The sequence below is a fragment of the Macrobrachium nipponense genome, chromosome 36 (assembly GCF_015104395.2).
Source record: "Macrobrachium nipponense isolate FS-2020 chromosome 36, ASM1510439v2, whole genome shotgun sequence".
NCBI lineage: Eukaryota > Metazoa > Arthropoda > Malacostraca > Decapoda > Palaemonidae > Macrobrachium > Macrobrachium nipponense.
This window is the reverse complement of record NC_087220.1, coordinates 14,283,723-14,311,222: the sequence shown is the minus strand read 5'-3', so window position 1 is coordinate 14,311,222 and position 27,500 is coordinate 14,283,723.

The following is a 27,500-nucleotide window of genomic DNA, read 5'->3' as shown; positions in this document are numbered from 1 at the left end:
GTTCTTCACATTCCATAGGTCACAGAGAACACATGGACAATATATTATTAATCAAAAACCCTAGGCCTTATAGTGCTCGGCCGCCTAATGCTAGCCCCCGCCTAGCAAAATAGCTTTTATAATCTAAAACACACTGGCCGGCTCAAAATAAAACATAAGTAATAACTGCACGTCTCTGGCATTATAAAATAAAGTCTTATCACGCTTTATCTCCAAATAGCACTAGACGCATTTTCTCTAATTTTTCTCTCATTTTTTCTGCATTTCGAATTCTGAATATCCCTCTTTGCTTGTCTGCGAACTGTAGCAGACTGTAGCAGCTGTAGGAAGACGGAATGCCTCCTCATTGTAGAAGACTTCTCACGGCTTCTGCAGATCCCCAAAAGACACGCTGTAGAATTCTCTCGCGATCACCATTATGGAAAATCTTGTAATCACCCTCGATAAAACGACTGCAACACTCTCTGCACACGGCTGGTGGACGTCTTGTTGACGTTGGGAAATGACTTTTTTGGTGTGTTAGTATGTCAGTCGAGTCATTGGTCAATCTAAGAATATTATCCCAGACATACTACTTCTATCAAACAATGATCTCAAAAAGTCAGAAATACTAACTGAACGTCTCCCAATTAACTCCCTTTAATGACTACTAAATCACAAGTCATCATCACAACTCTCAAAGAAAAAAAAAACATCAAGTTCTCCAACTCAATTCTCCAAACTCACACATCAGCACACACACAACTCAGAAATCACAGCAACTCCACGGAATTCTGTACTCACATTTCAAACTCGAATGTTCTCATAAGAAGAAAAAAGAAAAAATCGTAATGAGCCCAAGGAAAAAAAAGAATCACGTAACACGCCCGGACCCAAAAAATGTTCTCTCAAGCTCTGATATCTAAACAACCCACAAAATCAGTAAAAATCTCCAATGTTTAATAGCAAAACCCCTTTACTGCTCATACAATTAATTACAATGAGACTTAATGTCAAACTCCCATTTACATAAAAAACAACCCTCAAAAAATTACATCTCCCGGTAAATTACATCTCCCGCCCAAAAAGAAATGCTATTAAAAACTCAATCCCCCCAATTATATCTCTCAAGGAAAAGGAAGAAAAATAATAAAAAAAAGGATAATCACGAGTAGGTTTCCCCAATCACAAAATACATGATACATGTATAATATGCATAACAACCCGCGTTTTCCCCAAGAAATGCTCCATATAAAATTACGGAATTTCTCAACATTGCAACTTTATCGACCAACAAGGCCAGAAAGCGAACTCTCACACATGCGCTTTCGTAAAATGCTATGTCAACATTTCCAGATATTGCTAAAAATTCTGATCAGTCACCATCACTAAAGGAAAAGGATCAGCACACGGCTCATCACATTGCTTGTCAGCAGAAAAATCGCCTGCGGACGTGTACTCAAACAGCAGCATAAAAATGCTATTATTAAAAACTCAATCCCCCAATTATATCTCTCAAGGAAAAGGAAGAAAAATAATAAAAAAAAGGATAATCACGAGTAGGTTTCCCCAATCACAAAATACATGATACATGTATAATATGCATAACAACCCGCGTTTTCCCCAAGAAATGCTCCATATAAAATTACGGAATTTCTCGACATCGCAACTTTATCGACCAACAAGGCCAGAAAGCGAACTCTCACACATGCGCTTTCGTAAAATGCTATTGTCAACATTTCCAGATATTGCTAAAATTCTGATCAGTCACCATCAGCAGAAAAATCGCCTGCGGACGTGTACTCAAACAGCAGCATAAAAATTGTCTAGTCAGACACCTAAGTTTGGAAAACTCATGATTCTACAGAAAAAGGTCTAACAGACACATTTCACAGAATTAACTCCAGAATATGACTAATGTGTTCAAACATTTGTCTCAAAGACTTATTCTCTCAACATGACTTTGCCCAATTATATGCCTCCAAAAATAATACACTTGTGAACATAAAAAATGCACACATCTCCATAGGACCACAATGTAATGCCACTCGCCTCTAAATAGTCACGAAACCAAAGAGAAAGAACCACAGAAATCTCCTCTTGGCTCGAAAAAACAAAACTCCATAACCACAAAAAAAAGGTCCATATATATCTATGTGACACCATATTAATAATAATACCACTCCGGTTATAAAAATATTTCCTTCTCATTTGGTTAATAACCAACCCCCTTATATTTCTCTCTTATTTCTCCAATAGGCACATGTTAATAGAGAATAATCACCTCTATTTCGGCAAATACAAAATATTTACCTCTATTTCCCCAATAACTCCATGTGGAACAAAACAAGGCTCCAAAAAATATTAAATCTCCAAAAAGGAATATCAAAAAATGAAATCCTACCTCCAAAAAAATGTGCACTCAAAGCATCTAACTCACAAACTCACAAATATTGCCCCATAATCTCCAAGAATGTCTCCATTTGCAACAAAGATAGCTGCAAAATAACTGAACTAAACATAGCTCATACCACTATTGGCAAATATCAAAATAGCCAAAAATATATCCCTCCCATATATTATATCTCAAATTATAACTCCAAAATAATATATACCTCCAATTATAACTCCAATTCTCCAGAGAATAACTCAATGATATAGTCAAAAACTATAAAACTCTCTCCATTTAGCATAACTGCTAAAAAAGGGCAAAAACTCGGCAAATAAAAACTGTCTAGTAAATTCTAGAAAAAATCACCAATGTGCCACAAGTCATTATAACAGAACTCCAAATTCACAGTGTCTTAGCCAAGACTTCTCCATATGTACTACGACATAGGCCACTAGAAAACTAACCAAGTTTCCTATCTCTCACAAAGTTGTCACAAATACAACAAATGTATTGTGCAAAAAAAAAAAAAACTCACAATTTCTGGAATACAAATATCCAGAAAAAAAAATGTAAGATGCCACTAAGTATGCATTCAAAATATGCAAAAATTCTCCCGTATATTTCTCTGCAGCATCAAATAGCTGAAACCCAAACACGTTCCCGAACAATGACTCTAAGTCACGAACTGAGATATTGAAAAATTTCACACCAACTGGAGAGAAAAAACAATTCAAATTCACCCATGATGAAAAAAAAACTTGTGTCAGCGATGGCCAACTTCCAAAAAAGGAAAAAAGAAAAATCTATGGCATTATTAACTATCTCCCGTAACTCACTAGATGTCAAGCAATTATCTGCTGAACTCATAAAAAAAAGGAAAAAAAAAAACTAAAATAATGTGTTGTTAGTTCCTCCCAAATTCACAAAAGATTTGACCACCCTTGATAGCATTACAGCTCCCACGTATAAAAAAAATCAGTATCAGAAATATCACTATCGCAAAATCACCAAAATTGCTATCATCAAAATCACTAGTATCAGTATGAAAAAAAATATCACCAATGTTAATGCTTGTCCATTCTCCAAAAATTCAGCACAAAACTCAGCAAAAGTTCAGCAAGATTCAACACAATTCACCAAGATTCAGTCAGATTCATCAAGATTCAGCAAAACTCATCATCGGGAATGACCGAAATATTCTCCAAAGTTACAAAAACTCAACAAATAATTAACACAAGATATCTCCCATTATTTCATTGTAATAATTCTCCGTGAATAATTATCTGTAATAATTATAAAATAATCTCCCACGAAATATCTCAAATCTCTCGTAAAACAAGTCTCCCGTAATGATAATTATAATTAAGCAACCCTCCCATGAACACATCAAGTATAATAATTATTAATAATAATAATAACTCTCCATAGTAACAATTCTCTTGTAAAGATCTCAGGTAAGGGTAAATTCAAATAGCTTACAACAGTAATGCTGAACCTTATGACACACAATTTCTCCAGATGCAACACCATACATCACCACTCGGCATCCATTTTCAAAGTAATCCCTCCAACACAATAAAAAAAAATAATAATCTGTCTCCCCAATATATTTGTGTCTTCCAAGGCACAAAGAAAACATACACCCATACAATGTATTTCAATTCTTTTTTTTATTTCCTTTTCTCTTCATCCAAGAGGAAAAAAAATCTCTTTTCTAAAAAAAAGACTCTACGGGCGCTTCACGTCATCAACTAATCAATCAGCTGAGATCTTAGCATCAGAAATTCATTGTCAAGGGGAAACCCATCCCTCAACACCCCGACAAAGAAAAAAAAAGTTCACCCCCAATGAGAAAAAAAAGTTTCTCCCCCCGTTAGAACAACCCCTCAGTCAAGCGGCAGAACACTCCCCCGAGGCATGCACTAGTAGTACCCATCTTGCAATCCCCTCTTAGGGAGGCCAGTAGTACCCTCGCATGCACATGCACTATCCCCAGAGGCAGGCCATACTACCCTTGCAATGTGCTGAGCCCGTGAAAATTCAGTGGCCGCTCTTGTGTCCAAGCCAAATATGCTTATCTAAAGCACAGTTCACATGTACAAATACATCTTATACACCCTCATATTTTAAACAAAGACGAATATGTCTATTATAAACAGGCGTGAATAAAGAAAACACGTCACTTCTGCTACAACAATAGTTTTTTTAACACTCACCACTCCACAATGGGAACAAAAGAACTCGGAATTTGCGTACAACACGCCAGTGATACATGCACTAATAACAACACTCGCACGGCCATCTCGGGATGCACTCATCATTACACAAGCAAAAGTCATACTGATTGCGCCCACTGCTCTTAGGCTGACTCCCTGGGAAAAATGCTGAGTCCTATAAAATCCTTCCCCTCCCTTCTGTTACCGGACGGATAGATATTTCTCATTTTTTCTCACTAAGTAACTGAAAACTATCAATCCCCTCCATATTTAACAATTTTCCACAATCCCACAAAGGTTTTGTCGTTCGAAAACTATCGCTAAGCCATAACCCCTAACCCCTTTATTTTTTTTTAACTGGTCACCAGTCTCTACATTGGCGTTCCTAGGCATAAAAAAAACTCTTTCATACCACTTTTTTAACCGCTAGCCATCCAAATCCTGTAATGGGATATTTCCATTACTTATTTGACAAGCGTGTAGCACGAACGTCAGGCAAACCAACACACAGTATTACACACAGCCTCTCTCTCTCTCTCTCTAGCACCGACAATCTCTTTCTCTCCACTCTAACAGGTAATGAAAATGAGAGAGTCGCATCATCAAAATAAACATTTATTAACAGTGGATAGATAATTAATCAATCAAGTAATCAAGTCTTACAGACTAACTCAAAAAACCCAACAGTAAAATGTCTAATAGTAATGGTAGTCACCATTAGTCACCAAAAAAGTCTACACCCATCTGGGAACTCTTTGTCCCCCCCTCATTGCCAGTTCTGCCAGAACCGTCTGTTTCAAAGACACATAACACATCCCGGTAAGTACACATAATTTAACAATCAGAGGCTAAATATTGGATATCATCATAAAAAATGTCAAATAGATAATAAGCCAGCTTTTGGCTAAAACACTTCAACACTCACCCAAGCAACCGGACCATTTCACTCACTATTCCCAAAAACACTTAGGCACCGCCATCGTGGCTCTGCCTTCCTCTCGAAGACGCCTCTATCAAAATCCCCCATAGACTTGCGTATCATAGATTAAAAAGGACGAGGAGCACACGCACATACGAACGCACACTTCGTTAGCGCCTCACGATTCTAGCTGCATCCAGTTTCACAAAGCCACTTTGAGAAGAGTTCATGAACTTAGTACATTGACTTGTCTAACTAAGCAGTTTTATCTCACGCCACCCATAGAAACTCATTCATCAGCTTTTTCGGGTCGTTGCCTCTCCACTGTGTTCTTTACATTCCATAGGTCACAGAGAACACATGGACAATATATTAATAACAAAAAGCCTAGGCCTTATATATATATATATATATATAATATATCTATATATATATAGTATAGTATATATATATATATATATGTATATATATATATATAATATATATATATATATATATATAAATATATATATAATAATATTATATATATATATATATATATAATATTAAATATTATATATATCTATATATATATATATATAATATATATATATAATATATATATATATAGATATATATAGATGATATATATAGAATATATATATATCTTAGGGAAGGTATAGATATAGAAGACTATATATATATTATATATATATATATTAATTATATAGTATATATATATAATGATATATATATATATATATATATATATATATATATATATAATATATATACTATATATATCTATTATATTATATATATATATATAATATCTATAATATATATGATATGTATCTATATGTATATATATATATTATATATATAATTAAGTATACTATATAATACTATATATATATATATTATTATATATTATATTATATATACTATTATATAGATATATATATATATATATATATATATATATATATAGATATATATATATATATATATTATATATATATATTATATGATATATATACATGATAATAAAAATATATATGTATGAATGTATGTCATATGGATGTGCTCTGTTATGTATCTCTATGTATAGAATGTACACACACCTACACACACACACACACACACACACACTTCCAGGCTTCCATAAAAAAAACTTGGTACAGTTACATATTTTTTTCTGTATTCTTTCCTTAAATTCTATTTTGTGTTATTTTCATGTATGAGTAATATTCCGTATAGTATATAATATAGTCAATTGCGCGATCGCCTTTTCTGTCCTCCCCATTTAAAACATTTCTGAAGACGTCAGGTCTTCAGGAGCCGATCATCCCATTCCGTCAGCGTCGCCGAGTCCTCCCGAAGGCTTCGGTAGGAATGTCCCGGAGCCGAGACCTTCTCCGGGATTTCCGGAGTTCCTTCCCCGGCATTTTCCAGTTCTAAGCTATCGAGGAGGTTGCAAGAAGAGCAACCATGTTTTCAGTCATGAATAACATAGTATTCACAGTTAAAACCACATTGGCTTTAATTTTACTCGGATTAGTGATGTTGTCGTTGGTTGGATCCCCGTTGTTGTTTGGATCCGCCAACGTTGGATATATTCTAGGCAAAAATCTGGTAGTTTGTGTTCTCGGAGGGTTGCTTGCTTATGTAGTTGGAGAATACTTCACCGAACTATCATCTTTCGCCCAAGAGAAGGAGTTACTACTGAAGGAGTTAGAGGAAGCCTACCTGATGAATCTAAGCCTCCTCGACGAAATTGAGACCAGTAATGATAATGAAGAACTACTAGCCGAAAGGAATGAAGATCTGGACAAGGATTTAGCAGAGGAACAGTTTCGCGTCGAAGAGCTTCTCAAAATTATTGATGAAGATGAGACGAGGCTGAACAAAGCTGAGAACGATAACGATGAACTGATTTCTGAGAATCTGTTCCTAAGGAAGGAGAATGAAAAATTTCAAGATGTGATCGTCCAGCGAAATAAGGAGGTCAACAAGCTAGAGGAACAACTGAAACTCAAAGGCACAGAATGTGCAAGGAACGCTGAAGTTATTCGAGAACTGAAGAATGAAATAGTCGATAACGAAGTATACTGCGGTGTTCTCGAAGAGAAGGTGAAAATTCAGGAAGAAGAAGAAGAGAAAACGAAGCAGCTTGTTTCAGACCTCAAAGAAAACCTGCAAGAGTTTCAAGATGAAGTTAGTTTTCTTCGTGCCAGAAATTGTGATCTTCAGAGCAGGCTGGAAAAAGAGGCGCACGAGAATTTAGGTCTGGAGAGGAAGGTGCAAATACTTGAAGATGGAAATCAACACCTTCAAAAGGATCTGGCCCTTAAGGAATCGCAGATTGTCTCCTCAATGGAAGCGCTTCACGATGAAAGAAAAAAAAATGAGATCCTGGCCGAAGAGCTACTAGTGATGAAAAAGTGGATCGCTGAGTTAGCTGGAGAAAAGGAAAAAATAAACGATTCACTCGTTGAAAAGGAATACAACATTAGCTCAGTAGTTGAAGATATGGAAAGAGAGAGAGAAAAGAATCGCCTTCTGGCTGAAGAACTCCAAGTACTAAGAAACTGGATCACCGAGTTAGCAGGAGAAAAGCAGAAACTGAAAGAGAGATTGGCAGAAAGGAAAAGGAAGCAAATGCGGTTGAAAAAGTCGCTGAACTGCTTGAAATGACGAAAGAAAAAGTGATAGCACTCGAGAGTACCTTGAAACAGGTACAGGAACGACTTGGAGAGACAGAAGAAAATGAGGAAATGGAAATATCATCTCAAGAGGCAAATGAAGAAGACGATTCAGACAAAGTTAATGAAGTGGGAGTCAGAGGTGACCCAGGAAAGTGGAGGATATTCTCAGGAAGCAAAGGAAGTAGGAGAGTTAGAACTGGATAACATAAATCAGGAGGGCATAGAAGTCACAGAGGACAATAAAGAGGAAAGTGAAGAAATGGAAGAATGTCCTCAAACTAATAACGAAGAAAACAATAAAGTGGACACGAAAAAGACCCGCAACAAGAAGAGAAGAAACAAGAAGAGGAGAAAGCCTGCTGGAGAAGAGGACAGTAGCAGGTTGTGCGTTGTCCAGTCTATGGTCCTTCAAACGCACAATGAAAACTTGCACAGTATAATGTTACCTGCTGAATTCCAGGAGCTCCTCCAGAAAAATGAAAATGGTCTCGCCTTCGTTAAATATAAGAACAAAGTCGTGCTCAACTTCATGCACCACGACAAGGCGCAAGTACGAGCTGTGCTTAGCAGATGTTCCAAATCTGCTGCTGAGGAAGTTCTCGTCGATCTCCAGAAATTGCTTCTGAGGATTCTAGAATAGGATAAGGATTCGACCACCGAGGATGATGTTTCGCCCACAAGGATGAGATTCCCACAAGGATAAGCAGTCGCCCACAAGGATGAGCAGTCGCTCCCAAGCTTATAGTAGACGAGTCGGTCACAGTTAGCTGGCAGACTGATGCCCTTCATTCCGACTGGCCACGTCTTGGTTCTGTTGCGTCCTGTCCCGGAGGCGTCACGATCTTCTTGGTCTTTTCGATGGGATTGACTGGAGGATGGGTGTTGGCTGGTGCCCCCCCACCAGCCAACGGGAGGTCCCCCCACCTCCCACTTAATATCCCCCCCTCCCTTCCAGCCAACCCCATCGACGAGATCAAGAAGATCGCGCCGCCCCCGTAACTTGACGTACCAGCGCCAAGACACGGCCAGCCCACCATTCCAACCGCTGTGACCCACCCGACTACTATAAGTATATACCAGTGGACTTTGTATCTTCTTTCATGCACTTTTGTAAATTTTGTGACTTGCAGTTCATTCATTTTTATAACTCCTATGTAATTCATTCACTTTTGTAACTCCTATGTAGTTCATACAGTTTTGCAACTATTGTAATTCAATCACTTTTGTAACGATTGTAATTCAGTCACTTTTGTAACTTGTAATTCATTAACTTTTGGAACTTTTAGTAATTCATTCAAGTTTGGAATTCCTATGTAATTTTTTCACTTATGGAACTTTTGTAATTCATTCACACTTTTGTAACTCCATTGTAAATGCATTTGCATTTGTAACCCTCTGAGAAAATAAAACTACCAAAAAAAAAAAAAAAATTTTTTTTTAAAACTACTTATACTTATAAAACCTTATAATACTATACCAGCTATGGGCTGAAGATGAGGTGAAAGTTTTCATACAACGACCTCTTTTCATAACAGTTCCCTCAACCAGTCATTTCCATAAGACTATATTTGTTGGTAAAGATAAATTTGGAGGTGTTCCAGTTCATTTCATGGTCATGTTTCCAACAATGGTTGACAGGAGAGCTGTTACAAAAAGTGGCCGTTGTATGGAGGGTAGTTCCTCATTGGACGAGTGGGTTACGTGCTCGCTTACTGATTCGGTAGTCATGAGTTTGATTCCCCACTCTGCCAACATGGATTGAAATTAATTTCTCGATGTAATGGGGTTCGGATACCACAGTTAGCTGTAGGTCTCGTTTCTAGGTGACCAATTGGTTCCTAGCCACGTAAAAATATCTAAACCTTCGGGCCAACCCTATGAGAGCTTGTTAATCAGCTCAGTGGTGTGGTTAAACAAGATACTAAAGTTGTGCTTAGCTTTTGTGTAAAGGGTATAACCAGTTTTTCACGTGAGACTGTTACGAAACAACAGGAGTCTGTCTATAAATAAGAATGGACAATTAGATAGGGAAATTCACTGGTGGAAATATATATAGAGTGAGGGTAGAGTAATGAAAGAGTCTACCAGGAGAGGTAGAAAAGGGAGTAGATGTGTGGCAGTATCAGACTGCAGAAATAGCAGTTTCGAAAACGAGACTAAATACAGGCCGCAGTTTGCCAAAACAGTAAATTGCAAACTCCAGTGGAAAATCTGAACTTTGACACCTTCAGTGGGTGGTTACCGTAGATTAACACAACCAATAAGACAGTTAGCTGTAGGTCTCGTTTCTAGGTGACCAATTGGTTCCTAGCCACGTAAAAATATCTAAACCTTCGGGCCAACCCTATGAGAGCTGTTAATCAGCTCAGTGGTGTGGTTAAACAAAGATACTAAAGTTATGCTTAGCTTTTGTGTAAAGGGTATAAAACCAGTTTTTCACGTGAGACTGTTACGAAACAACAGGAGTCTGTCTATAAATAAGAATGGACAATTAGATAGGAAATTCCACTGGTAGAAATATATATAGAGTGAGGGTAGAGTAATGAAAGAGTCTACCAGGAGAGGTAGAAAAGGGAGTAGATGTGTGGCAGTATCAGACTGCAGAAATAGCAGTTTCGATAACGAGACTAAATACAGGCCGCAGTTTGCCAAAACAGTAAATTTGGGTGGTTACCGTAGATTAACACAACCAATAAGACTTATCTAGGAGTGGCACCGGAAGTAAGGAAAGCCACTCTAGAAGTTGTAGGATGTGTCTTAGTAGAAGTTAAGGAGGAGCTAAATGTGTGAGTTAGGTTCAGACTTCACTTCAGCTCCCAGGAAACTCAGTTAGGATCTAAGCCTTATACGGGGAGGCTATGTCCAATCTCCCTCTCCCCCCCTGTTCCTTAGCGTAGTGTTGTGTAAAGTGAATTTGTATACTAAAACTCTAATTATAAGTAAAATTAATTAAGTGGTGTTTAACTTGCCATGAATCTATGGAAACGTACCCATGCCTAGCCTCCTGAGAGACATGGAAAACGAAGAAATGATTCTACAATGTTCCTAAGAGAAGAGGAACTCATCACAAGTGATAATTGAAGGTTAGCCCATATAACAGATAACCTTCCAAACATTACCAATAAGCTATGAAGAAGACTTATAAAAAAAGAAGAGAGAAAGAGAAACCCGTAAGTACTCCAACACAACAAAGAAAAAAGTAAAACAGAAGTATAACAAGACGATCAATTGACGAATGACCTCTGAGGCATTCAACGGTAAATCCAACACTCACCACATCTTTAAGAAAGTGGAGAAAATGATCTTTAAAGTTTGAAAGCTTAAAAGACTCATGACATCTTATGTTGCTTCAATAGGATTTTCAACCACCTTCCTGACCCAAATTCCACATTCACTTTATACTGTCGAAAAGAAAGATAGAGCTTTCTAAACTCACAATAATCTGGAAATTGCCAAATTTTGGCGAGTTTGTGATTTAGCATTTCACGCCTCAGTGTAGACAGTATATTAAATGTTTTAAGTAAGTAATTTTAATTCAGCTGATTACTTTAGCCACATCTGATGCAGCTGCTGCCTCTCCTTCTTTCGTCCAGGTAACACTGTTGGTTCATCTACGGAGGACGTTGGTGTTACCTGAACTGACTATCTTCAAATTACGGCCTGTTTTCTTACGTTAACAGCACGTTTAAATTTTTTTTCTAGACTTTTTAACTAGTTTGGAAAGCTCTCGTTTGTGTATATGTTTCTAATACATATTTGCATTTGTATCATTGTGGATTTCTTGAGCAATAAATGAATTGCTAATAGAATGCAGTACCTTCGCTGCATATTACTCATATGAAGCTGTTTCTTTAATGAAACGTGTAAGTTAGGGTCTCCTTAATGTAACAACAACAACAACAACAACAACAACAATAATAATAATAATAATAATAATAATAATAGTGATATGTTTTGTTAAAAATGACTGCTGCTTCAGCACTATTAATCTTGTAAAGAGTCTTCTCTATCTTTCTGATGACGGCTTTCTCGTTGTTGCTTAGACTGGCGAGGAACGCACCAAAGGGCATGGTAAAATTCGGTTGAGTCATTTGATTTATTATTACTTATACAATTCTCTCTCTCTCTCTCTCTCTCTCTTCTCTCTCTCTCTCGCTCTCTTTCTCTCCTCTCCAACGCGACGTTTCCTACTGATCGACAGGACATTATCAAGCGATAACTGCTGAGGGACTGAATTCTAGTGGTTGTTGTTTTTGATTAAGGTGACCTTATGTCAGCACGGGCTCTTGCTCACAGAGCAGCCCTTAATATTCTAGTGGCGAGTCCATCTCTCTCTTCCTCGTTATTTTCACTGTACATTCTCTAATTATTTTCTCTCCTTCCTTTTCTCTTTCTCATTATTTTCACAGTATTTCGAATATCATTACATCACTTGGTCACCAACCAAACATTGTTTTCAATGTTTAATATATATATATATATATATATATATATATATATATATATATATATATATATATATATATATATATATATATATATATATAAATATATATATGAAAAAATTTATTTACTAAAAATTTATCAACGAATACAACAAAATACTCATTAAATTGTATAAAAACAATCATTGTAAATATTAAACATAGCAAAAATGATAAATGCATTAAATCATAAGCATAATAAACGAAAACTCAGAATACAATATCTGGAAAAAAATGCTAGAAATGATGTGGATTTTAAATATCAATTATGGATTATTTCTTTTCATTTCTGTCAGTATCCCATGTATCTTTTTGATAATCAAATGCCTCACTATGATGACAAACAACACAATAGTGACTACTATTATCAGCAGATTTACAAATGAAAGAAATGGTGCTATCTGTTTCGTATACAAGTAATAGTCATCAACATAATTCAAGTTCTCAAGTTCCTTTAATTCTAGCTGAGACCATTTAAACTCATCTATTGCAAATGTGTAATTCTTCTATGGCATATGTTTGTTGAAATGGTATTGAGTGAAAAGGTGTGGTTCATAGTATAATTGATTTGGCATAATTAACTTACATGATGTTGCAAAAGACTTGATATTCTTAAATTTCAGTTGGGTGGTGACATTAGGACAAGTGACTGTGGCTATAAAAGTATCTAATGAAAATACAAAAATGTCTTCATTCCCTATAGTTGCTTCAAATAACTTATTAAATGACTGTGTACACACATCCTTTTCTTGATGTTGTTTTAAAATCAACTCTTGGATACAGGGATGATCATTGGTAGTGTTATGTAAGTTATCAATATCACATATATACTCTTTTTCCTTCAGTATTACACATTCATTGAATTGTTCATCAGTTAAAAAGGCTAACATTAATCCAAGTTCTTCCAATGCAAAATGAATACTAAGGCCCTTTCTAATAATGATCTGATTTTCAATATACATAGGAAAGGGATACACAGAAACTAGCAATGCTTCTCAATTATATAAAAAACTTAATAATGTCTTCCAATTCTTTTGGAGTGATTAGTGTTGGGCTCAAAATACCATTGTAAGCAAGTAAGACAGCATTGAGCATGGCTTTATGTTCTTGTAACATCACTTCACTTTCCAGTGCAAAGATATTTAAAAACTGTATATTTCCTATCTTATTGAGTTGCTTTGTTACATTCTGATTTACTTGACTTATGAAAATTTTCAATGTTTCTATTTGTTCTGCATTTTGATTGTGAGAGCCAGTCACTTTATTGATCACTGTACCCCTTGCGGCTATGTTCATGCTTAACTTTTCCAATAATGACATGGCACTGTTATTATCACCTTCTGTAGGATTTCTTTAATACCATTTTGGATTTCTCTTAGTTCACTTTCACGTTTGAGCACTGTGGAAATATCTATACTAACTGTTCCAAGGTCCTTGATTATTTTGACTTTTATGTCTTTTTAACAGGGCACCTTTTTTATATTTCCACTTCTGAAGATATGAGTCCAATTAAAACTAGTGCTATGATGAGCCGTATGTTTGCCTCTGCAAAAATTAGACTTAATCAGATTTCTTTATATATAGACACATTAATTGCACTGTATACATCACAGTTATGATATTTTCAGTCCAACACTATTTACATACAGTTATATACACACAATTTTTACCTCTTTCTGTTTCTTAGATCATACCTCGTAGTAATTGGATTTTCTACAGTATTTTCCTTTCTTATGTTATCTATATCTTTAATAGACCATGGGTCTGTTTTCACTACCTTTACATGATTCTAGTGAACTACCTTTTCCTTTAGATGACTTTCATTTATTACTCTGTATTTATTTAATCTTAACACTTCTATTACTCTATATGGCTCAGTGAATTTGGGAGAAACTTTTACATTTGGACCTTCTAGTACATGATTCTGAACATAAATTTGAGTACCCACTGTAATGTCTGGTTTAGTGGTATTTTTGTTATAGTATTTTTCTTGAGTCTCATGTACGTCTTTTAGTCTACCTCTTGTCTGCAGGATAGTCTCAGAAGTATGTCTGGCTTTCCATGCAACACCCCCCCTTATGACCAGGAACTTTGCTGTAGTTGGGGGGCTTGCGTGATGTAATGAAGAATTGAGCGATGGTGGTGGGGTGATTTATTGAATTGACCTTAGGGTCAATTCAGAGCATCCTGACTAATCCTGGTACTCTGTATCGCCTCCTCCTATTTTCACTATTTCTCTCCTTCCTCTGTCTGGATGGATTTTGTTGATGACAGCATTAATTTGGACACGCTCTTACTGTTCTTTGGAGTTGAAGGAGGGTGGAGTGGGATGGCATGCCTATCCACCCGTAAAACTGGAGTACCCAACGTGGTCGAGCAAGGGGAACCTTTTATGTCAAGCCCTGCATTTAGTGCTGGGTTTGATCTCGATGGACTGACTACCCTCAAGGCACTGAATGTGGGGTGTATATCTAGGTTGTACCCCTAGGGTGCTCCAATAAAGGAATTGCATCCTCTAAATGTGGCTTCATAATGGGTATGGGGAAAACCTAGACGAATCTATTATATATAATTTTATGGGAGAAAACTTTAAAAACCCCCAAATCCTGATGACCATTGCATGAAACCAGACATGGGAAAGACTCTGCAATCCAGTGTGGTTACACTGGCAGCATATACTCCCCAGCAAGGGAGAAGAAATTTTGTAAGAAGAAAATCCTTAGAAGAATCTGGAGGATGTGTACTTAATGAATTTGATAAATATCTAACTATTACCTTTGAGGATAACTTATGAATATTTTTGAAGTACATAGGGATATTGTAAAATGCTGTGGGAGGGAAACTAAGATACTGCCACATGGTAGAAATAAGCTTTTGTTAGAGACTAGATCATTAGAAGAAAGTGAGAAATTGAAATCCCTGAGTTTACTGGGAGGAGTTCAGAGTGAATGTAAACCACATGATACCTTCAATCACACCAAAGGAATATATATGCTCCTCATCTTATGATTCATCCTGAAGAGGAACTGGAAGATGAACTTAAAGATCAGGGGGTATTGAAGGTGGAAAGACTGAAAAAGAAAGTAAACGGGGCATGGTGTCCTATGCCACAGTTATTATTAACTTTCAATTTATCTAAATTACCTAATTTTCTCAAAGCTGCTTTGTACAGATATAAAGTGAAACATTACGTGCCGAGACCCAGGAGGTGGGTTTTTACTGTCAGAAATATGGGCATATAATTGTGTCCTGTAGATCCAAGTTGCAAGGAAACCCTGCAATTTGTATAAATTGTGGAGAAGTTGAGCATGGTGATTGCCATGCTGAACCAAATGCAATCATTGTGGGGAAGCACACCAGTCATCCTCGAACTCATGTGGTGTTTTCCCTTTTGAAAAAGAAGTACAATACACTAGAGTCCTTGAGAAAGTTACTTTTGCAGAAGCCAGAAGAATAGTACTGAACAAATGTATAAGACCAAGGGTATCTTTTGCAAGTGTTGTTGCAAATAGACAACAATTGAGAAGGAGGAAAGTTAATTCGAATACTGCTTCAGATTCATTTAGAACAGGTGGAAAAATTCAAAATTTCCATATAACAAAAAGTAGCAACAAAAAAAAACTTGGATAAAGCTTCAAATTAAAATGTCTATGACTGCAAACATCATCCTTGGTTGATGTGCAAAATTCTTTGGAAATAGCATCGGCTTTGGCTGGTGCACCGGTCTCTTTGGAGACAGCATCAGCTTTGGCTGGTGCACCGGCCTCTTCGGAGGCAGCATCAGCTTTGGCTGGAGCACTGGCCTCTTCGGAGGCAGCATCAGCTTCGGGTGGTGCACCAGCCTCTTTGGAGGCAGTATCAGCTTTGGCTGGTGCACCAGCCTCTTTGGAGGCAGCATCAGCTTTGTCTGGTGCACCGGCCTCTTTGGAGGCAGCATCAGCCTTGGCTGGTGCATCAACCTCTTCGGAGGCAGCATCAGCTTTGGCTGGTGCATCAGTTTCTTTGGAAGCAACATCAGTTTTGACTGGTGTAAGTAATTTGAAATTTACGTCTGTCCTTGCTGATGTGCATGCCTCTTTTGGGGGGTCGCCTTCCTTAGCTGATGCAATGGCTTCTTGGGAGCCTGAAACACCAGCTACAGAGGCAGCCAGCCAAGAACATGAAATTGCTTCCTGTATGGAGGTAGCAATGCCAGTCCCGAAAAGAAAGGATGCTGAAAGTGGCAGGCAGTCTCCCTCTAAGAAAAAACAAAGCAGGATTCCCCAAACCCCAAATTCCTGGCAACCTTACTAAGACAAAATATCTTCAAAGAGGCCCTATTATCAAGGCCTCTAAACTCAAGTAAATTCTTAAATTGTCTTCAGTTCAATTGTCAGGGCCTGAGAGCTAAATGGGAGGAGCTCAAAATGCTAATTTTTGAGTTGTCTCCTGTTTGCATAGCTTTGCAAGAGACTATGCTCAGCAGTGATTTTATTCCTTGCCCTAAAGAATATGTTGCTTTCCATTCAGATCTAAATCAAAATAATAGAAACCGGGGTGGAGCAATGTTATATGTTCGCCACGATACTCCACTCAAGCATTTTCCTGTTAATTCTTCTTTGCAAGCTGTTGCAGTGCAAGTGTTTCTGGCTCTTAAATATACAATTTGTTCTGTATATCTTCCACAAAATGTAGCTTTCCCTAGTAGGGATTTCTGTAATCTCATCAGACAGCTTCCTCTGCCTTTCATCATCCTAGGTGATATGAATGGAAGAAATCCTTTATGGGGGGATTTAATTACTAATGGGAGAGGAAATTGCCTGTCATCCATTACTGAAAGTGAAAATGTTGGTGTTCTAAACACTGGAGAACCCACCTATTTCCATGTACAGACCGGTACTTTAACAGCCTTCGACTTGTCAATATGTAGTGCCAATGCCATTATGGACTTCAATTGGCATCGATGATATGCACAGTAGTGATCACTTTCCTATTGTTGTTAGCACTGGATCAAATCCTCCATGTCCAAGATTACCTCGTTGGAGTGTAAAAAGAGCTTACTGGGCAAATTTTGAAGAGCATAGTTCAATCGAAGCTACAGCAGAGGAATTTGAATGCACTGAGGATGCTATTGAATTGTTAATAACTACTTTATTTGCAGCTGGACTTCAGTCAATTCCAAGAACATCAGGTCTATTTATGCGCCGACCAGTACCATGGTGGTCAAAAAAATACCATGAAACCCATAGAACTATGAGATCTTGTTTTACTAGGTATAAAAGACGGAAATGTAACTATTATCTGGTAGAATTTCGTAAGGCTAGGGCAAAGTTTAGGTTTGATATAAAAAATGCACGAAGAAAATCTAGGACAAACTTCATTTTCTTCCATAAATTGCAAAACTCCCATCACATTAGTGTGGAAGAAGATAAGGAAAATAGCAGGAAAGTTTGTACCTAGCCAACCACCTGTGTTAAAAATAAATGGCATAAATGTAGGAGATCCAAAAGTAGTGTCAAATGAGTTTGCCCTACATTTTGCTAAAATATCTAAAAAAGATCATGAGACACCATATGCAAACAACAGAAAACAAATGGAACAGTATTATCTTGATTTCACAACAAATAAAGAGGAGTCTTATAATATTCCATTTACTATGAGAGAATTTGAATTGGCTCTCTCAAAGTGTAAAGAATCTGGTCTTGGTCCTGATGAGATTTCATATTGTATGATCAAGCATGCTGCTCAGAATACTAAAAGATTTATCCTCAGTATAATAAATAGAATTTATAAAGAACATTACTACCCTTTATGTTGGGAACTAGCAAGAGTCCTTCCTTTTGTCTAACCTGGAAAGGATAGTTCTTTCGTAGGAAATTATCGTCCAATTGCCCTAACATCTTGTTTGTGTAAACTAACGGAGAAAACGGTGAATGCTCGTTTAGTGTGGTATTTAGAGCGAGGAAACTTTTTCTCTCCGGCCCAATGTGGTTCTACAGTATGCGATCCACTGTTATCTTAGTTAGAATGGAGTCTGCAATATGTGAAGCCTCAGCCTCTAAGCACCACTTTAACATGGTTTTCTTCGACTTTGGAAAAAGCGTATGATACTACGTGGCGGTATGGTATTTTGAAAGTAGTCCATGAATATGGTTTAAGAGGAAAATTAGCTATTTTTATTAAGCTATTCTTAAAAAATCGTTATTTTCAAGTACAAGTAGGAGCAGTTCTGTCTGAAGTATGTAAACAAGAGAAGGTGTTCCTCAGGGCAGTGTGTTAAGTGTAACACTTTTTGCTCTAGCAATTAATGACATAGTAAAGCAAATACCTGCAGATGTTACACACACACTGTTTGTGGATGACTTTTCTTTATCTTTTGCAGCTGCGCATATGTCAGTAGCAGAATGTCATCTACATATATTTATAAATAAGATAGTGAAATGGGCTGAAGTGCAAGGTTTCAGATTTTCTTCATCAAAGACTGTAGCCATGCATTTCTGTAGAATTAGAGGGATACATGCAGACCCAGATTTATATGTAAATGGCCAGAGAATATCTTCTGTTAACGAAACAAGGTTTTTAGGAATGATTTTTGATACTCGGTTGACATGGCTTCCCCATATCCTAAATCTCAGGGCTAAGTGCAGAAAATCTTTGGATATCTTTAAAGTTTTGTCAAGTACATCTTGGGGAGCAGATAGACTCCAGTTATTAAGATTGTATAAAGCCTTGATTTTATCAAAATTAACATATGGATGTGAAGTTTACACCTCGGCTACCCCAAGTCGCCTTAAGATTTTAGACTCCATTCACCATACTGGAATTAGGATTGCTACTGGAGCTTTTAGGACTTCCCTTATAAGGAGTATGTTAGTAGATGCTGGGGAAATGCCCCTAGCCTTACATTACCAGGCTCTCCTGGCTCGAAGCTGTTCAGATTCCAAAGACTTCCTGGATCCCTAGTATGCCAGTCGTTAAGAAATGGAAGATTTGATAGCTTTCATGAAAGTCATCCACAGATGCCACGTCCATATGCCTTCAGACTGAAATCAACCCTCCAAGACTTGAACATTCCAGACAAATGTGTACTACCGGTCAAGGCATCTGTATCTCCCCCTTGGAAATTCCCAGCAGTAGAGTTTTGTAACTACTTTAATCAACCAAAGAAGAATGTCTCTGATAAAATATTATATTATACCTTTTTAGATCATATGTCCCAACATGATAATTTTATCTCAGTTTTTACCGATGGATCCAAAACCAGTGCAGGCGCTGGTGTTGGCATAGTTTTTCCGTCCTTTGAGCGTCGTGGAAGGCTCTCAAGTAATGCATCTGCATTTACTGCAGAATTATATGGAATTTTAAATACTGTCAAAGAAGTTTTAAAAAGTAGTGATAAGAATTTTATTGTGTACTGTGACTCCATAAGCGCTCTAGAGTCACTGGAAGATTTTTATTCCAAACATCCAGTAGTTTTAAGTACTCTAGAATGGTTATTTTTAGCTAAGCAGAGGGGTTTTAATATTGAATTTTGTTGCGTTCCAGCACACGTTGGAATATCTGGAAATAAACATGCTGGTGCAATTGCCAAGGAGGCTGTTTCTCGTATTGAGCCTAGATCATTTAAGCTGCCGTGTAGAGATTTATATACTCCAATTAGAGAGAAGTATAAAGTACTTTGGCAAAATATTTGGTCAAATTTAACTACTAATGTAAAAATGAGAACAATTGGACCTGCCATCATCCTTGGCTGTACAATTTTATGCCCAGAAGGTTTCAGACGGCTCTGTGCCGCCTGCGTATTGGACATACTAGGCTGACACATTCCTACTTGATGAGTCGTGATCACGAACCATACTGTGAGGATTGCCTGGTTCCACTGACTGTTATGCACTTGCTGGTTGAGTGCTCCAGTTTGGTGGAACAGCGCTGTCAATATCTATACTATGGGAAGGAGAATAATGTTTTTAAGTTGTCAAAAATTTTAGGAGCAAATGGGATTTTTAACATCACTGGCTTGTTTGGATTTCTTTTTAACACTGGTATTTTAGATAAACTGTAATGCTTGTGTGCGCCTTGCTTTTATTCATATTGAAATGGTGTATATGTATGTGTGTGTGTATGTGTGCATATACGTATGTGTATGTATATGTGTATATATATGTATGATGTATGTAATATATAATAATATTTTTAACATTTATTTTATAATTACATTTTTTTATCTTTTATCATTTAAAAAATAATAATTCTCTGTTTAATTATTATTAACAAAATTTATAGGGTCCTTTTATATATAGTTCGGCATCAATGACCTGGTTGTCGCGATGCTAGATTAATATAGTATCAATCAATAAATCAATCCATGCAACATAGTCATATAGATTAAGTATATCTGGGTGGTGTTGCATCATGTAATAACGTATTTGGCATTCCCTTCCGATAGCCATATAGCAAATAATGAGGAGATTTTCCCATCGTCTCATTTACAGATTATTTAATATGAACTGTACGTCTTCAAAATCTTAAGTCTCAATCTTCTGTATGTGGTTTTACTAAAGTTTTCAGGATATCCTTTATTTTACGATTAGTTCGTTCTACTGCTCCATTTGAACTGGGTTTATAAGCTGTTATTTGACATTTATTTATTTAATAAAACTTACATATTTTCTTTAAAAGATCACTAGTAAATTCAGCAGCATTATCAGAAGAACATGAGGACATGAACGTCTGGTTATAATTCTAGTATAGACTAATATTTGTTTGTTTCCTCTGATAGTTGTTCGAAATGGACCCAAAACATCCATAGTTACTACTTGAAATGGATTTAATTCTGATGGATAATTTTCAAGTGGAGGTTTTGTATTTACGTTACCTTTATGTTGATTACAAACAACGCAATTTTGTACAAAGTACGGTAGCCCTTCCTAATTGAGCTAACATATCTTGAATGACCGGCATCGGCATTCTATCTGGAACTGTGTTGGAGTTTAATTTTCTATAATCTATTAAAAGTCTCCAACTGCCATCTTTCTTTGGAACAAGCAACAATGGAGAATTATATGGAGATTTAGAAGGAATTAAGACTCCGTCTCTTTTCATTTCCTCTATCAAATTATCAACTATGGGTCTCTGGCTTATTGATATCTGTAATTAGAATAAAAATTGGCTTGGCTCCATCATCTAACAAAATCTTATGTTGTAGGACATTTGTTCTTCCTAGTTTATCTCCTTCTACAGCTAGCTATTATATTTCTATATTTCTCTAGCACTTGAATTAACTTATTTCTATTTTCTGGAAAATCTGTTTCATTTACTTCCTGATTTATTTGAGAGTTTTGGCCATTTATAGTGAAAAATGCTTTTTCTTCTACTGTTAGTAAAGGATTGTTAACAGGTATTCCTATGCAAAAGACAGTGCCTGCATGTAATGTTAGTTTATTATTTGACAAGTTTTGGACATAAGCTTCACAATTATCACCATTCGTGTGGAATAGTGAATTATCCATTCTGACAAATGTGACAGAAAGATTAAATCAATATTGCCTTGAACATTTCTTTGGGTGTATAAGGCCATGGATGGTCACCATGATCATCCAAATGCAGTGAATTTTAAATTCAGGCATAAAAAGTTGTTGTTAGGGAAGGAAATGAAGGTAATAAGTGTAAAGCGCAATATCACCTCAGTTGCAAAATCCCTTGAATCTCCCAATGAAGGTCAGTATGTAACAAAAGAAAGGGAGTCAACATTGGAAATGTGTCTAACAACACAGATGTTTAGAAATTTAGATTTTGATTTAGGAAAAGATGTTTTTGACGAGGAAGAAAACATTTTGAGAGCAAACAGAAATAAAAAGATATCGAGGGAGTAATTGAGGAGGAGGCTCTCAAATACGTTGGGGGATATATTGGCAAAATATTTTGTGTGAAATACCCTGAGTTAGGAAATAAGAATAAAGAAGTACCAAGGAGTGATACTTGGATAGACTGTGTAAGTAGGGGGGAGTTGCACGTACCATCTAGTCCTTTTTTATCACAGTTAGTAATAATGCGGGTGATCTCTAATGCTGTAAAATGGAAAGCACTCATAGAGGGCAAACATTGTTTAAAAAAACTTTGCTTTGAATTGAAAAAGCTTAATATTGAAGTTCCTGCCGATGTTATAGCTCCTTATGTAAAGATATCTGCATATTTTCGAATGAAATATCTTGATAAATTGATAAAGTATAGGAAACGTCAAGGGCAACTATGCAGGGAGGCACCAAGAAAAAAGAAAAAAATTGTAACTTAATAAAATATTTTAAAAATGCAAATGTTGTTTTATTTACATTCTTTTGACACTTGAAAGATCAAATTATCAAAAACATTCTCTTCTAAGAAGATTCTTGACGGTGTATTAGACCTAAGTTCTTAATGGTTCTCACCACCGCGCTCCCTCAGATGACGTAGGTGCGCAGAAGAGTCTTAAAAATTGGGAAATTGACGTGTCTGGCTGACCTGTTCTATCTGGACCGTGCTCATAAGTCACAGAACGGGATGTCGCCTGTCCAACCTAGACGCATCTAACATAAGAAATCATTCTTTACAATGTAAAAACAAAAATAGAATACAAAGATTTCTCTACTAAAAGACCTATTTATTTTAGAGACGTTGCAAATAAAACAACTTGTTCCGGTTTTAAATACCCAGTCCTCAGCTGTTCAGCTTTTTTTTTATCTTGACTTTGTTGTTTTTAACGCCTTTTATTACTTACTTTTCGTTTCTGCTTTTAGTTTTACTCTTGATTTTGCTCTGGCCGGTTAGCCCCACTCTTCCTTTAGTTATTTATGTATTTATTTATTATTATTCTTAAAATAATTAATTTCTTTAAATAAAACCTTCATATAGTAATATTCAATTTCATAGTTTTTTTTTAAGTTTATGTAACTTTTGGTTTGACTTAACTTATTGTGTGTTTTAATTATGGTCTCCTTTTAAATTGACCTATAGGTAACTATTGTTTTTTTTATTTTATAATTTAAAAAAAGTGTTTAAAAATTATTTTATTTACATCCATTGTAGAATTTCCTTGAGGATGCAATAATGTATTGCGAAACGTCGGAATAAATGCCATAATGTCAAAATCCTGTGTGTTCCTGCCTGCATTCATCTACTTAGTGTGACTCTGCCGAGTGGCCTCCTGCTGATTTTGGCTTTATATATGTATGTATATATATATATATATATATATATATATATATATATATATATGTGTGTGTGTGTGTGTGTGTGTGTGTGTGTGTGTGTGTGTGTGTGTGTGTGTGTGTAGAAATAGAAACATCTTATTTAAATTTGTGGTCGGATGGCTCTACATGGGTATACGTATACCTGGCCACCGCACTAACGACAGTCAACTGGTGGTTACGTGTGTTTTGTTATCTGCCTCCAATTAGCATAAGAGAGAAGTCATAAACCTTGATTTTTATATATTCCTTAATTGTTTTTAATAATTGCTTTTCATGCTGCACACATTTAATGATTAGTCTTTCTGCTTCTCACTAAAAATGACTTTATGTCCGTGATCATTCAATGGGTTTATGCACCAAGTTTGTATTAGTAATCCATTACCTGAAATGATAAACAATTCTGAAATTCGCAACAAAGGAAATCATGATATAAAACGATGATGAAATCATATAATATGTGCAATGTTCGAAAGCGAACGCACAGGAGAACGATTTTTTTTTTCGGTCCATCCTCGGTGAAGTCATCTGAAATAGAAAGCTGATCTTGACGAAATCATTGCATTAATTTCACAAACTATTTGCATTTGAAATTTTCATCTGGATGGTCGGCGAATCAGCAGCAACAGGGAATTGAGACAATACACTTCAGAGAAAGGGTGAGGCAACAGGATCCTTCACAAAGCAAGAAACTGAGAGACAATAGCAAATGAAATGTTCCAATTAAAGGGATAAATCACAATAGAACAACCAGCTTTCATTCTATGCTCTACCAAGGTCTCTTTTACATCTTGCTGAAGACTTTTTTATGTAGTTTTCTTCTTGTCTTTATTACAGCAAAACAAATGCTCGAACTCTTTATCTATTCATTATCATGTTTTTCATCCTTTCTCTTAATTTTCATATCCAGTGAAAATATCAACAAAATATATCATACTTTCTCCAAGTCTCTCCTTGAAAGACATTAATAAATTATATTGCACATTTTCCTACTCCGTACCAGTTCATTTTATTACCAACCAAACATTAGTGCGACGATTCCTTATTACATAGTTATCTTATTTAATGTGAACGTTTATTGCAGAATGAATATTGTCTTACTTCAAAAGTGTCGCCTCGAATATCTATTTTGATTTGTGCAAACTTATCATTAAACATTTCTACAATCCTTTAAATCATATAAGTTGCATTTGAATTATTCATGTATATAACCAATATTAATATTAATTGTTGAAAAGTAAGCACACGCTTACAAAAGACTCTTTCAACTCCTATTGGATGCAATGCAATCTTCTTTTCTTTCTGTCAGAACTAGGCGCCAGTGCTTATTCACTGATGCAGAAAGCACGTCGAGTCCGACGCAATATTTCGTAGACTTTTGATGCTCATAAAACTATGAGTATCAAATACACTATTATTATATTCTTTCTCCCAACATTATTCGAAAAATCGTTCATCTGAATTTTTGTTTATTTTATCGAAAATAACTGAACTTAGTCTCACGTGATGAGTACGAATTTCCTCAAATACAAAAATTCCTGTTCCATTCCATTCAAGCCCTGAAACAATCAAAATTTAAATAACGAGTTCTATGCAGCAAAATTTTTACTTGATTAAAAAGATAATATGTATTTCGCAGCCACGGCAAATTTATGCGAATAGTCGGAAATACAGCCAGGAAGAGGATGCTTGGAGGGTTGACAGATAGGACCAGCACCTCATAAATGTAAGACACAAACTTAGGAAAGTCATCAGTATTGGGGAATTTTCATCCCTTCTCACGGGGCCCTCTTCAAAGCTTTTGATTTCATGCCGAATGGACAAAATCAAAAGAAATTAAGTTTTTTATAATTTATTTGATATCATTTACTAGAACTAAAGGTTCATTCATAAGATATTTTTGTATCCGACCATCGAGGCGAAATTTCAAGAGATGATATTGAATGCTAACTTCCAAAAATAGTTTTCACGTTCAATGACTTGATGATTCTCGATTATTACCCACTTCCCTTATTCTCTAACCAGTTTCTCTACATGATTTTAATGTTTATGTAGTTCCAAAACCTGTATCTTATCACTGCATGGGAGGCTGGATATTTATTACTAAAAATAGATGATATAATACCAGTTACGTGTTTATGGCATGCCTCCTAAAAATGAAGTATATTTATCTAAATTACGGAATATTGCTGATTCACGACAAAAAGGTTTGATTTTTCCAACGCAAATGTGAATTATACATGTAGCCAAAATCTGCATCAGTCTGTAAATTTTATAGCCAATATATAATACGTTAAAAGAGGACCAAATAGTTGCAAATGTGAAAGAAATATTAGAAATGTGACAGAAATACTTGGCATGGACCGAAAATTTACATTTTCAAAACAACAGTATTCGTTATGTACAAGGTAGAGGTTCATGAAACAGCATTATTATCCGCATATTCTTCGATCGATTTCATGACATTTTGGGCCTTAAGCCAAAGCGAAAATAGGGGCTAATCAATAGCTAAAATATAGGTACCGGTAGGGACTGAATCGACGTGGCAGACACCTACAGTGAATGCCGTGAAGTTCACTGATGGCACTAATTACCCCACGAGGTTATCGATATTATTACAATTGTTAATCATTCAGCCATTGTTTTTAATATGAACGACGAATAGTTGGAGAAACAAATGAGGTAGAAGAAGCACATAGGGTTCCGGAATAAGATTTGCAGCGTAATTATTAAACGATTCCCAAACAGCGAGAGAATAATCATTGGGTGCTTGGCCAACGATTTGAAAATCCTTGTATGAAATTTAGGTTATACATTTTTTGCAATGTCCTCCTCGTATGCTAGAGAATCCATTGGCTTTCAAAGTACAACCGGTGCGGTGAGTGACTCCGATGATGAGAATCAATTCTGACCATGATCAATCTTTTGGTGGTACTCACGTATTTCCAAATTTTACATTTAGCGGAGTAAAGCAATAATTCACCAAAGATAGAATCATAGACGGAGTTTATCTTTGCATGAGGACAAAGAACCCAGAGTTTTGAGATTTTAGTTAATTTAAGATTCAGGATAATATTTTATATATCCTGTAACAGTTGTAAACAACGTTATTATTTTTCCATTTTAACTGTTTTATTTAAGTCTTGAAATAAACTATAAACATATGCCGGTGTATGTTTTTCTTAAACTGATTAGTGTGTTTGTGCGCGTGTGTGTTTGTGTGTGTAATTGAATCACGAAAGTTTGGAACGTGATGAATATATAAATAAAGGTAGAAGCCACAAAGGAAAGTGAGACAATGGAGTAGGTGCAGGATCTTTCGACATCTTTTGATCTTGCAATTACTGAACTGCCAAACCAATTTATCCGGTAGTTGTTTTATTCACTTGAATGAATGACGGACATTTGACCGAAGATCATTTGGCCGAAAATGTAGCAGACTTACCTACTTGTATGTCACACCCGCTGTCGTTCTATGAATTATAACAAGCAATCTTAACAGTTCGAAAACAATCGGAATTTACTTTAAATTTACCATCTCAATTGTTGAATTGGACCAAACGACACTCACACAGTTGCTGGTCAAAAGTTCCAAAGGTAAGTTAACAGTTTCCCAGTTTTA